The sequence below is a fragment of the Rhamphochromis longiceps genome, linkage group LG13 (genome assembly GCF_057381845.1).
Source record: "Rhamphochromis longiceps isolate RC_006_pf linkage group LG13, R_longiceps_female_GT1.1, whole genome shotgun sequence".
NCBI lineage: Eukaryota > Metazoa > Chordata > Actinopteri > Cichliformes > Cichlidae > Rhamphochromis > Rhamphochromis longiceps.
Genome location: NC_140569.1, coordinates 8,469,117 through 8,480,660, shown reverse-complemented (window position 1 = coordinate 8,480,660; position 11,544 = coordinate 8,469,117). Strand labels below are relative to the sequence as shown.

The window sequence follows — 11,544 nt, the reverse complement described above, 5'->3', positions numbered from 1 at the left end:
GATTACTGGTTGTTCAAACAATTAAGACTATTTACTTGAGCAAACATGCAGTTGAGGATTTTTAGTAGATCAGACACACTCTACTGTATTAGAGAAAAGACAGTTAGTTACATGGAAGATGGAAGTTTTGGTTAATCAGATCCAGTAAAGCTCCTGAAGTATATTACCGATCTGTTAAAATGTTACTCTTCAAACTTGTGCCCTCAAATTATATAACCAGAAATAATTTATATTTTCTTTGAACTAGTGGAAAGGAGAGGGAATGGGGTCTTTCAAGCAGTCACACTTCAACTGTGAAACTCCCTTGTCCTTATGGTGTATTGACACTATTGAAACTTTTCAAAACCAGTCTAATGTTAGAAGAGCTTTTAGGTAAACTGTTATTCTTCTTCTTATCATTATTATATTTTTATTAATTATATTTTTATTATGATGTTGATTTGGGTGACACTTTTTGATAAATATTATATATTACTTTTTAAAACATATTAACCATCCCTATGCTTAAAAAACTTTTAAAAATAAAATTGTTCTTTTAAACTTGTGCATTGTTTGACTTTTAAAATTTTTGTATCAGGTGTAAAACGACTTTTTAAATAAAGTTGTTTTTAATGTGAGCAGCTCCTATTGGCTCGTTTAAAAAGAGGGAGGAGCAGATTGCACCGCCTAGCGTCTAGTCTTCGCGGTCTTTCGTCTGTAGCGCCTTTTCTCTCCCTGGTGTTTAAGAACTTGGAGGACAAAAGGATACCAAAGAATCGAAAACTATGACAAAGGTAAATACTTAAAGTTTGATACGTTTTCATCAATGGTTATTTTAGTAACTTTCTATAGTCGTCCTAAATGGTATAAGGGGGAGAAGCATAACATCTTTAGCTAGCAGGTAGAACTGGGTTAATTTGCTGCATTGTCTTTGGCAAACATAATTTAAAGTTAATTAAAAAACTCTTACTGCCTATATTCTACTCAATAAAGTTCATCTTATCTTATTCTGTTTTCATTGCACCATTCTCTCTATACAGTTTTTGAATTTACACACTATAACGTACACGGCAGTTTTTTTCTGTGCTTCTGCAACTGTTTCTTGGGTTTTCCTATAAGGTTTTTGTAATTAATTAAAAAAATTTATATTATTTTTTTGGCTTTAGTGGATTCCTGCTCAGCTAACTCGGCCATTATGCACTACCCAGTAAACAAAATGGCTGAACAGTATCTTAAATGTCTGAACATGAGCTAGTCATACCATGTTACGTAATATTCATGTGCAGTGTAGCAAGGTGATTGTTTAAATTACAGGAGTAGATGCCTGCAGCTGAAACGGTTTTCTGATCTGAATACGGTAATGTTACCAGATATGCATTGTACTATGGGAAAACGGTGGTGGATCAGTGTGTAAAAAGCCCCCAAAAGAAACACACAGCGTCTTTAGCTCAAACACTGTCTGATCACTCTCTTAGATACTGTGCTGTTCCATCTAGTTATTGGTTACTGAGAAATGTTAGGTCATTAATTAATTAAGAGAGTGCAGCTGTTCAGATCAGATGGTGAAGTAGGAAAATGCAGAACATGTTATTATAGCTGAATGCTGTGTAAAATACTAGTAATAAATCTAACTCCCATTTATGGCTTTTACTACTGTGGGGCTAAATAAAAAATTACAGACATAATGAAATCTGCTACAATTACAAAGCTTAAGTTTAAAACAATTATTATATATTAAGCATTTTTTTGCTCTTTTTTTTTTTTAATTCTTTTTGCTAATAATGGACTCAATTTTATTATCAACTTCAAAGACCTATTAAACTTTTAAACCATTAAATCCAGGAAATTAGATGCCCGTAAATGTACGAGACCCTCTTTATGTCTAGTATCCCCAAATATTTAATAATCCTTTCTAAAAGTACACAAATTTTGTTCTTTTCAATTAAATATTGCATGTTCAATGTATTCTTGAGCAGGTAAAAATTCCACTAAATTAGTTTTTGCATATTTTTAAGTATAATCAAATTTTTATAGTTTGCGAGTACTTTTAATTTGGAGATTTTGCCACTTGATTTGAAGTTTGGATAGTGCTTTATAGTAATTTGTAAATGTTTTGAACTCATCTGGCTTCTTAATAATTTAATAAAAAATTAACAAGCCATGTAATAATTTGAAAACCACTAGGGACCACTTATAAAAAAGTAATTCCTTTTTTACTTAAAGGAATTTAGGATTTATGTCTGTCAAGTCATTTGTTCTGGCATAAGTCACCATTTTGATATATCTTCCTGTGACTTTAAAGTCTGTCAGCTAGTTAGATACATTTTTGCATTGCTAGTGTTTGCTGCTTGAATTAGTCAGTTTATCATATAAACACATGCAGTGCCTTTCAAACTTTTAATTACACTGTTCATTTTGTGCATTAGTAAGAGAATCTTTTTTATTGAATTATCCTGGGAAAAAACAAAAATGTTTGTATTTTCTCATGCACTTTCTTTCATTTCCTTATCACGTTTAGATTCTTCAAGATCACAAGCACCATCTTTGACATGTAAGTAACTTTCATATTATTTGTATTACTTATTATTATTATTATTATTATTTTTGAAAAGTGATGGTCTTTGGGGCATCCTTTTTTTTTTATTGGTATTAAGTATATATATTTATTTAGGCACAGGAGGCAATGATCTATTTTAAAATTTAACATTTATTTAATTTTCATCTTTTATGCTAACAATAATGCCAACAGTGTTCTCTTCACTTGACCCACAACTCTGACAGTTTTGGTCCTCTGCTCTCCTCACAATTGGCTGATTTCCATCTGAGCTGCTACTGTCAACTGCATTAAACTGATTTTACATTGCCTTGTTATTCTAATCTTTATCTGCGTTTTGGACTCCAAACATTCACACCTGCTGTTAGTAACCAGAGCTCACAAGAGTGTAAGGCGTGTAGTTCAATAAAGTGATCGATGTGTTCACTAGCTGATTTCAATAAACCGGTAACTTATCAAATCCATATTTTATAGGAAGTACATTACTGATAAAAGTGGTAATAAACACGGTAACCAATAAAAATTTAAATTTCCTGTTATAAAAAAAAATACTGCAGTGAGCTCGGTTTTCTAACACCAGGTGTGAACATCTACAGTCTTTAAGCGCTGGTAAAGATTTAAAAATAAAAGCATTCAATAACATAACATTAAACAGTAAATTAGTTTGATGGTGTTGACTGCAGCAGCTCAATGTTAATCAGCTGATGGTGATGGAAGCAGATGAGCGTTTTTCATCATGGTTGTTAGTGATGTGTTGGTCAAAACGAAACGGCTCTTTGAAGTGAACGTCACAAGCGTGTTTTTTCTCTCTCTCTCACCCTCTCTCTCGCACTTTTTTTCCGCTTCACTCCGCATGCGAGCCTTGTGCTTTGCGCTGGGAAGAGGGGGGAGGGGCAGTTGTTACACACGCAGTAGCACAGTAACAGAGCAGGAGGGAGAGAGAGAGAAAGAGAGCCAGGGACAACAACGTCACATTAGAAAGGTATAGTAATCATCCACAACTATTTTCAATTGCGGATGATAAAGGATTCAGAAAGTTTATTCATGCAGGCCCATATGACAGAGAATGTGCATCTTCTGTTTGTTTTCATATTATAATTTATATTTAATTGTGTTGTGGTTTGCAGTGTTTTGTGTTGTTTCACTTTAAATTTGTTTAAAAGGAAAAAGCTGAAAATTTAAATAGTTAAAAGTTGAAATGTAAATAGTTGTTTTTTTTGTATTATATGATTTATTTATTACATTTTATGTGGAGAGAATAAATAAAAGTATATTTACGGTGGCTGCTAGAGACAAAGCACGTACAAACCCCAAAACACGTAAAAACTCCATAGCACGTACAAACTCCAAAGCACGTACAAAACACAACAGAAGTGCTCCAGGATGCTAGGCACAGTGTTGAGATTTTGTTACCTAGTGGCTACACAAGCCAGGAAGTACCAACGACCGGATTTGGTGTGTGGTAGTAACAGGTAAATGAACAGCTTTTGGAATTTTTTATGAATATATATGAGTGCTTGTGTATAAATACACAAAAAATACACATATGATTTCAATTGTGTAAATTAAGTGATCTAGATAGCTCTGTTTTGGAAGTTCAGTTGACGCTAGAAATGGGTTTTGGAGTTTGTACATGCTTTGTCTCTAGGGGCCACCATATATATTTATATATAAACATATATAAATAAAACCACATTTCTTTTTTTACATTAGTAATTCCTTTTGTTCATAATTTTATATTGTTGTTAATAATAAATTAATTAAAGCAACAAAACAACCTGAAGAGCCGGTTGGGAGCCGAAAGAGCCGGCTTTCTAAAAAAAGACGAAAATCCCATCACTAGTTGTGTAATATGCTGGTATTGATATGATCAAAAATGAACTGAGTTGTTTCGTATTCTATAGAAATTGTACATCTAATTAATAACAAGGCTTTCTGCTGATGTTATTAATTAAAAATTTATTGTTTTATTTTTAAGCAACAACTTTTTAGCATGCAATCAGTCCATGCTGTACAGGACAGATTTGTAAACTGTGCATACAAAAATAGACTATTTTACAAAATTGCTCTTTCAACAAATGTAAATCACAGCAGATTTTTTTTGTTGTAGGTGCACTGTCACAACTAGAAATGTGGGGGGAAGTCCTCAAAGTTGAAGGCAGAACAGGAAAATACATGGAAATAACAATTTTCCTTTAAATGGTAAATGGCCTGCATTTTTATAGCGCTTTTCTAGTCCCTAAGGACCCCAAAGCGCTTCACACTACATTCAGTCATTCACCCATTCACACACACAATCACACACTGGCGATGGCAAGCTACATTGTAGCCACAGCTGCCCTGGGGCGCACTGACAGAGCACATCAGTAAAGGTCGATCTGGATACTTGATAACTGTTGGTATAGGTATGACATGAATTTGAATCTCCATTATCACAGGTTTTAATTGGGAGGGAACATGCAGATATACAGGAGGACTATAAACAGCAATTCCTATTGCATACAACTGTTTTAGAAAATACCAACAACACTGTTAATTTATCACTTGCTGGTCTATAGACTTTACAGTGTGGATGGATGGAAAATCCATCTGGCTCCACTCTGGCTGAATTGGTGCTACAAACAACTCTGCGCTCGGCTTTCCTGGCTGTGTGTGGATTTATACTTACACATCCAAATTTTGACCCTATTTTTCTTCCTTTCAGCTGATTGGTCAATTTCATGTCAATCACCAATTAAACAATCCAATCAGAGAACATCTCCAGAAGTTGATTCTGTTCATCTGGACGTAGCATTTTCAGTGGGAGAAAATGCTGCAAGCGCTACGTCCAGATGAACAGAATCAACTTTTGGAGATTTACTTACCTGGATGATTGAGCATGCATCAAGACAATCAGAGAACAGATAGGTTTGGCTGTTGGAGGGCTGCATTACGGAGCTTCAGGTCCTGGAAGAATAAATTCCCTTTTACATACCAGACCAGCATTTTTCTTCATTAGCACGAAGGAAAACAGTCTGTGCGTGTCAGAGTTCTGTGGTTTTTGTGTCACAGGGCTTATAATATGTGTAAAAATCTGGCCAGGGACCATCACATCACACTGCTATCATATTTTTCTGTTGCTATCATGTTTCTTTTCTGAGATGTTGTTACTTTTATGACAGATGTAACGAGAAATCTTCCAGAAAGTTAAATTTTTTATTCTAATCAAATATTTGATTCTGATAACAGATAAAGATTTTTTTTTTTACTTTTGTTCTGCTATTTCATAGTTTATACAAATTTTGGCCAATTCCTATTTATTTTAACCCTTTAGCCCCCAAAAGGTCGCCAGCGACAGGTTTTTCCAAACCTGTCTCGTCAAACCTGAGCTCTGCCAGGGGCCCAACACGCCTGGACTTTTAGAAGAAAAGAGATGTCCGAAAATAAACCACAGGGTCAAATACTTAATTTTGTTCAGTGTTTTAGAGTTATTAATTTGAATTGACTAATTTAAATATTTTATTCATGTACATTTTGATTGCCTTTAGTAAAAATGGCAAAATTTCAATTTCTTTTTTCTTTCTGTTATTAATCCTTGATTACATTCATATAGTATACAGTAGAGGAAAAAACCTACCAGACCTACCAGTTATCCTGCGTAACATTATTGGGGATAAAGGGTTAAGGAAGCGGAATTAATTTTTTTAGTTTAGCTTGTGTTTACTACCATTTTTTTTTTATCACCACACAGTAAACATTAAGTAATATGTAAAGTGTCCATTTATCCTCCATTCCGGTCCATTATCTTAAGCTTAGGCTGCTGCCCCTCGACCCAATCCGGTACTAAGTAGAGAGGCCCAGACTTCGCTCTCTCCAGGCACTTGGCCCAGCTCTTCCGGGGGAATCCCAAGGCATTCCCAGGCCAGCCGAAAAACATAGTCCCTCCAGCATGTCCTGGGTGTTCTGGGTCTCTTCCTGGTGGGACGTGCCCAAAACACCTCACCAGGGAGGCATCCTAACCAGATGCCAGTATCTAATCTGTCCTTTTTGTATGTTCCCCTCAGGTTGCCATGGTAGCAGATACAGGGGAAACAAGTGTAGACGATGCCACAAGAAGGATGATGAAATTCCTCATATCACCTGAGCTGGCTGTGGAGTACAACATGCTTGGCCGACATGGGGAAAAAAAGTTCAGAGATTTGCGTCTTTTTAATGTTGTGTATGGTAAGTTAGTTTCACTTGAGACATTTGAACTTTAGAAAACTAAACTTTTTTTAATAAAGTGTTTGAAAGTGTAACTGAGATTGGTTATCATGCAATTTGTATATATTTTTTGAGGCAATAAAGTGAAATAAACATTGTTCTTTGAAAATCATCACCAAATGAAGTAAGCTAAGATTAACTTTACTTTGGCTTGCCCGTTTTTCTTCTTCTTCATTTGCAGAGGCACTGAAGAATTATTTAACATCAAAAGTCAACTTGCAAGAAGCAGAGAAGGCTCTGTCCAAGTGGTTCAGTGGAGCTAAAGACAGAGGAGGACCGAGGGCTGCAAGGGTACAAAATAGACTTACGGCTCTGTAAAAAAACAAACCCTGCTGATTCAAGATAAGCTTTTGAGTTTTCCATCTGACTTTTTCCCCATGTTGCTACAGTTCCAAATATCTAAGGAATTTTGCTGTAGTTTGACATTTCTAGTTTTTAAACGTTTACGCACTTTGGAATACAGTTACGTAAAATCACAGTTGTTGGACAAAATAAATGTGAAAAATGTTGTTTTGTGTACCCTCGTGATTTTTGAAATGGTTTTATTTACAAACTAGATTTTGTTTGCGGTCAGCTTTAATATATTTGGTGTCTTTGTGTCACAGAACCCGTATTAGCCGTCTGAAAAATTGATTTTGTGACTGTTTTACTACATGGGGCCCACTCAGTGCCAGAACTTAGGCAATTCAAACTAGAAATAAGATGCAAATACAGAACCCACTGCTAATGCCATTCCAACTTTTTAGCTCATGTTTTCCTCATGTTGTACCCACTAAGAACTTGAAAAATGGGGCCTAGGTGGGTTTCAGTGTACTTTGCCCAGTTGGGGTCCATTTAGTTCCCAGATTTTACCTATATAACACCGAGATGGGCTTATAAAATGGGGCCATTATGGAACCCGCGGACAATCCCACTTAAAACCCACTTTTTAGCCTATGTGGTACTCACATGGTACCCACAAAACAACTTGAAAGGTGGGGCCTGGGTGGGTTTCTTTGTACTTTGCCCAGTTGGGGTCCATTTAGTTCCCAGATTATACCAATATAACACCGAGATGGGCTTATAAAATGGGGCCATTATGGAACCCGCGGACAATCCCACTTAAAACCCACTTTTTAGCCTATGTGGTACTCACATGGTACCCACAAAACAACTTGAAAGGTGGGGCCCGGGTGGGTTTCTGTGTACTTTTCCTAGTTGGGGCCCATTTAGTTCCCAGATTTTACCAATATAACACCGAGATGGGCTTATAAAATGGGGCCATTACGGAACCCGCGGACAATCCCACTTAAAACCCACTTTTTAGCCTATGTGGTGCCCACATGGTACCCACAAAAACTTGAAAGATGGGGCCTAGGTGGGTTTCTGTGTACTTTGCCCAGTTGGGGTCCATCTAGTTCCCAGATTTTACCAATATAATACCGAGATGGGCTTATTAAATGGGGCCATTATGGAACCCGCAGACAATCCCACTTAAAACCCACTTTTTAGCCTATGTGGTGCCCACATGGTACCCACAAAAAACTTGAAAGATGGGGCCCAGGTGGGTTTCTGTGTACTTTTCCCAGTTGGGGCACATTTAGTTCCCAGATTTTACCAATATAACACCGAGATGGGCTTATAAAATGGGGCCATTATGGAACCTGCGGACAATCCCACTTAAAACCCACTTTTTTAGCCTATGTGGTGCCTACATGGTACCCACAAAAACTTGAAAGATGGGGCCCAGGTGGGTTTCTGTGTACTTTTCCCAGTTGGGGCCCATTTAGTTCCCAGATTTTCCTAACATAACACCTATATGGGCATTTAATATGGGGCCATTACGGAACCCGCGGACAATCCTATATGGGGCCCATTTTTCAGCCCATTTCCAAACCATATGGGCCCCACATATAAATGTTGGCTGGGGTCGCGTAATCACTGAACAACCGGATTAACGGCAGACGGAAATGAGGCAGGTCGAATCACCTTGCGTTTCACGCATGCGCAGTAATGGAAGGTAAGCGGTTTCGGCCGTTTCAATGTGGACGCACAACTCTGTGAAAACGGTAGTCTGGACACGGAGCGTTTACAGATGAAAACGCCTTTTTCAAATTTATCCGGGCTCGTGTGACGTAAGATCACAGACCGTTCCAATGCCGTCACCAAACACCACACTTCAAAGCACAAAGCCTGTGTTGTCACAGTAACGCATTCTGCGATAGGAGGTCATATATAGGAGTGAAACTGACATTCGCACAGCCTGAACTGGTTCACGTCTGCAGCGCTGCCGTCTCTTGTAACCCTGCACGTTTCCAAGGTTTGCTTTTTACGATATTCTTGTAGTTTTTGTCCTCAGATGAGGTGTGAAATGTCTGTGTGGTGCAGCCTGGTCTGCCACCCACCTATAAAAGGTGGAGGCTCACCAGGACATGCACGCCTCACAAGTTCCCGGCTCTCTCGACTCGGTTGAAGACGGGTTTCTTGGAGAGGGGGAGGGCAGTGAGGCACAGTCCCCCGTCCCCCGACGCCCCTCGCGATGCCCCTCCTTCTTCGACTAACCCTCTGCATAGGAGCCGTGAGAGCCAGGAACTTGTGAGTTTTGTATGTCCACTCAGGAATCATTCATACCTGGTCTGTAGGAAGTTCCTGTCAGAAGGAGGGGGCACCGCGAGGGCGTCGAGGGGCGGAAGGCGGTGCCTTAGTGCCTTCCTCCTTCTGACATTGTAAAGGAACCCTAACTTTATTATTTTTTTAAAAGTAAGATGTATGTATGTATGTATGTATGTATGTGTTTTTTGTCCTCAGATGAGGTTTGAAGTGTCTGTGTGGTGCAGCTGGTCTGGTCTGTCTCTGTACAGTCGAGGCTGCACCCACCTACAACAGGTGGAGGCTCACCAGGACATGCACACCTCACAAGTTCCCGGCTCTCTCGACTCGGTTGAAGACGGGTTTCTTGGAGAGGGGGAGGGCAGTGAGGCACAGTCCCCCATCCCCCGACGCCCCTCGCGATGCCCCTCCTTCTTCGACTAACCCTCTGCATAGGAGCCGTGAGAGCCAGGAACTTGTGAGTTTTGTATGTCCACTCAGGCATCATTCATACCTGGTCTGTAGGAAGTTCCTAAGTTCCTGTCAGAAGGAGGGGGCACCGCGAGGGCGTCGAGGGGCGGAAGGCGGTGCCTTAGTGCCTCCCTCCTTCTGACATTGTAAAGGAACCCTAACTTTATTATTTTTTTAAAAGTAAGATGTATGTATGTATGTATGTATGTGTGTGTTTTTTGTCCTCAGATGAGGTTTGAAGTGTCTGTGTGGTGCAGCTGGTCTGGTCTGTCTCTGTACAGTCGAGGCTGCACCCACCTACAACAGGTGGAGGCTCACCAGGACATGCACACCTCACAAGTTCCCGGCTCTCTCGACTCGGTTGAAGACGGGTTTCTTGGAGAGGGGGAGGGCATTAAGGCACAGTCCCCCGTCCCCCGACGCCCCTCGCGATGCCCCTCCTTCTTCGACTAACCCTCTGCATAGGAGCCGTGAGAGCCAGGAACTTGTGAGTTTTGTATGTCCACTCAGGCATCATTCATACCTGGTCTGTAGGAAGTTCCTAAGTTCCTGTCAGAAGGAGGGGGCACCGCGAGGGCGTCGAGGGGCGGAAGGCGGTGCCTTAGTGCCTCCCTCCTTCTGACATTGTAAAGGAACCCTAACTTTATTATTTTTTTAAAAGTAAGATGTATGTATGTATGTATGTATGTATGTATGTATGTGTTTTTTGTCCTCAGATGAGGTTTGAAGTGTCTGTGTGGTGCAGCTGGTCTGGTCTGTCTCTGTACAGTCGAGGCTGCACCCACCTACAACAGGTGGAGGCTCACCAGGACATGCACACCTCACAAGTTCCCGGCTCTCTCGACTCGGTTGAAGACGGGTTTCTTGGAGAGGGGGAGGGCATTAAGGCACAGTCCCCCATCCCCCGACGCCCCTCGCGATGCCCCTCCTTCTTCGACTAACCCTCTGCATAGGAGCCGTGAGAGCCAGGAACTTGTGAGTTTTGTATGTCCACTCAGGCATCATTCATACCTGGTCTGTAGGAAGTTCCTGTCAGAAGGAGGGGGCACCGCGAGGGCGTCGAGGGGCGGAAGGCGGTGCCTTAGTGCCTCCCTCCTTCTGACATTGTAAAGGAACCCTAACTTTATTATTCTTTTAAAAGTAAGATGTATGTATGTATGTATGTGTTTTTTGTCCTCAGATGAGGTTTGAAGTGTCTGTGTGGTGCAGCTGGTCTGGTCTGTCTCTGTACAGTCGAGGCTGCACCCACCTACAACAGGTGGAGGCTCACCAGGACATGCACACCTCACAAGTTCCCGGCTCTCTCGACTCGGTTGAAGACGGGTTTCTTGGAGAGGGGGAGGGCAGTGAGGCACAGTCCCCCGTCCCCCGACGCCCCTCGCGATGCCCCTCCTTCTTCGACTAACCCTCTGCATAGGAGCCGTGAGAGCCAGGAACTTGTGAGTTTTGTATGTCCACTCAGGGATCATTCATACCTGGTCTGTAGGAAGTTCCTGTCAGAAGGAGGGGGCACCGCGAGGGCGTCGAGGGGCGGAAGGCGGTGCCTTAGTGCCTCCCTCCTTCTGACATTGTAAAGGAACCCTAACTTTATTATTTTTTTAAAAGTAAGATGTATGTATGTATGTATGTATGTATGTATGTGTGTGTTTTTTGTCCTCAGATGAGGTTTGAAGTGTCTGTGTGGTGCAGCTGGTCTGGTCTGTCTCTGTACAGTCGAGGCTGCACCCACC

The 11,544-nt window shown here is 40.5% G+C and overlaps 1 long non-coding RNA gene across 1 annotated transcript; it reads left to right on the top strand.

The window, feature by feature from the left end:
- Positions 1 to 730: 730 nt before the first annotated feature.
- Positions 731 to 7,284, top strand: LOC146655326 (uncharacterized). Its single transcript, XR_014914372.1, has 4 exons — positions 731 to 773; positions 2,498 to 2,530; positions 6,577 to 6,736; positions 6,957 to 7,284. It is a non-coding gene; the product is annotated as an uncharacterized LOC146655326 (long non-coding RNA).
- The last annotated feature ends 4,260 nt before the right edge of the window (positions 7,285 to 11,544 follow it).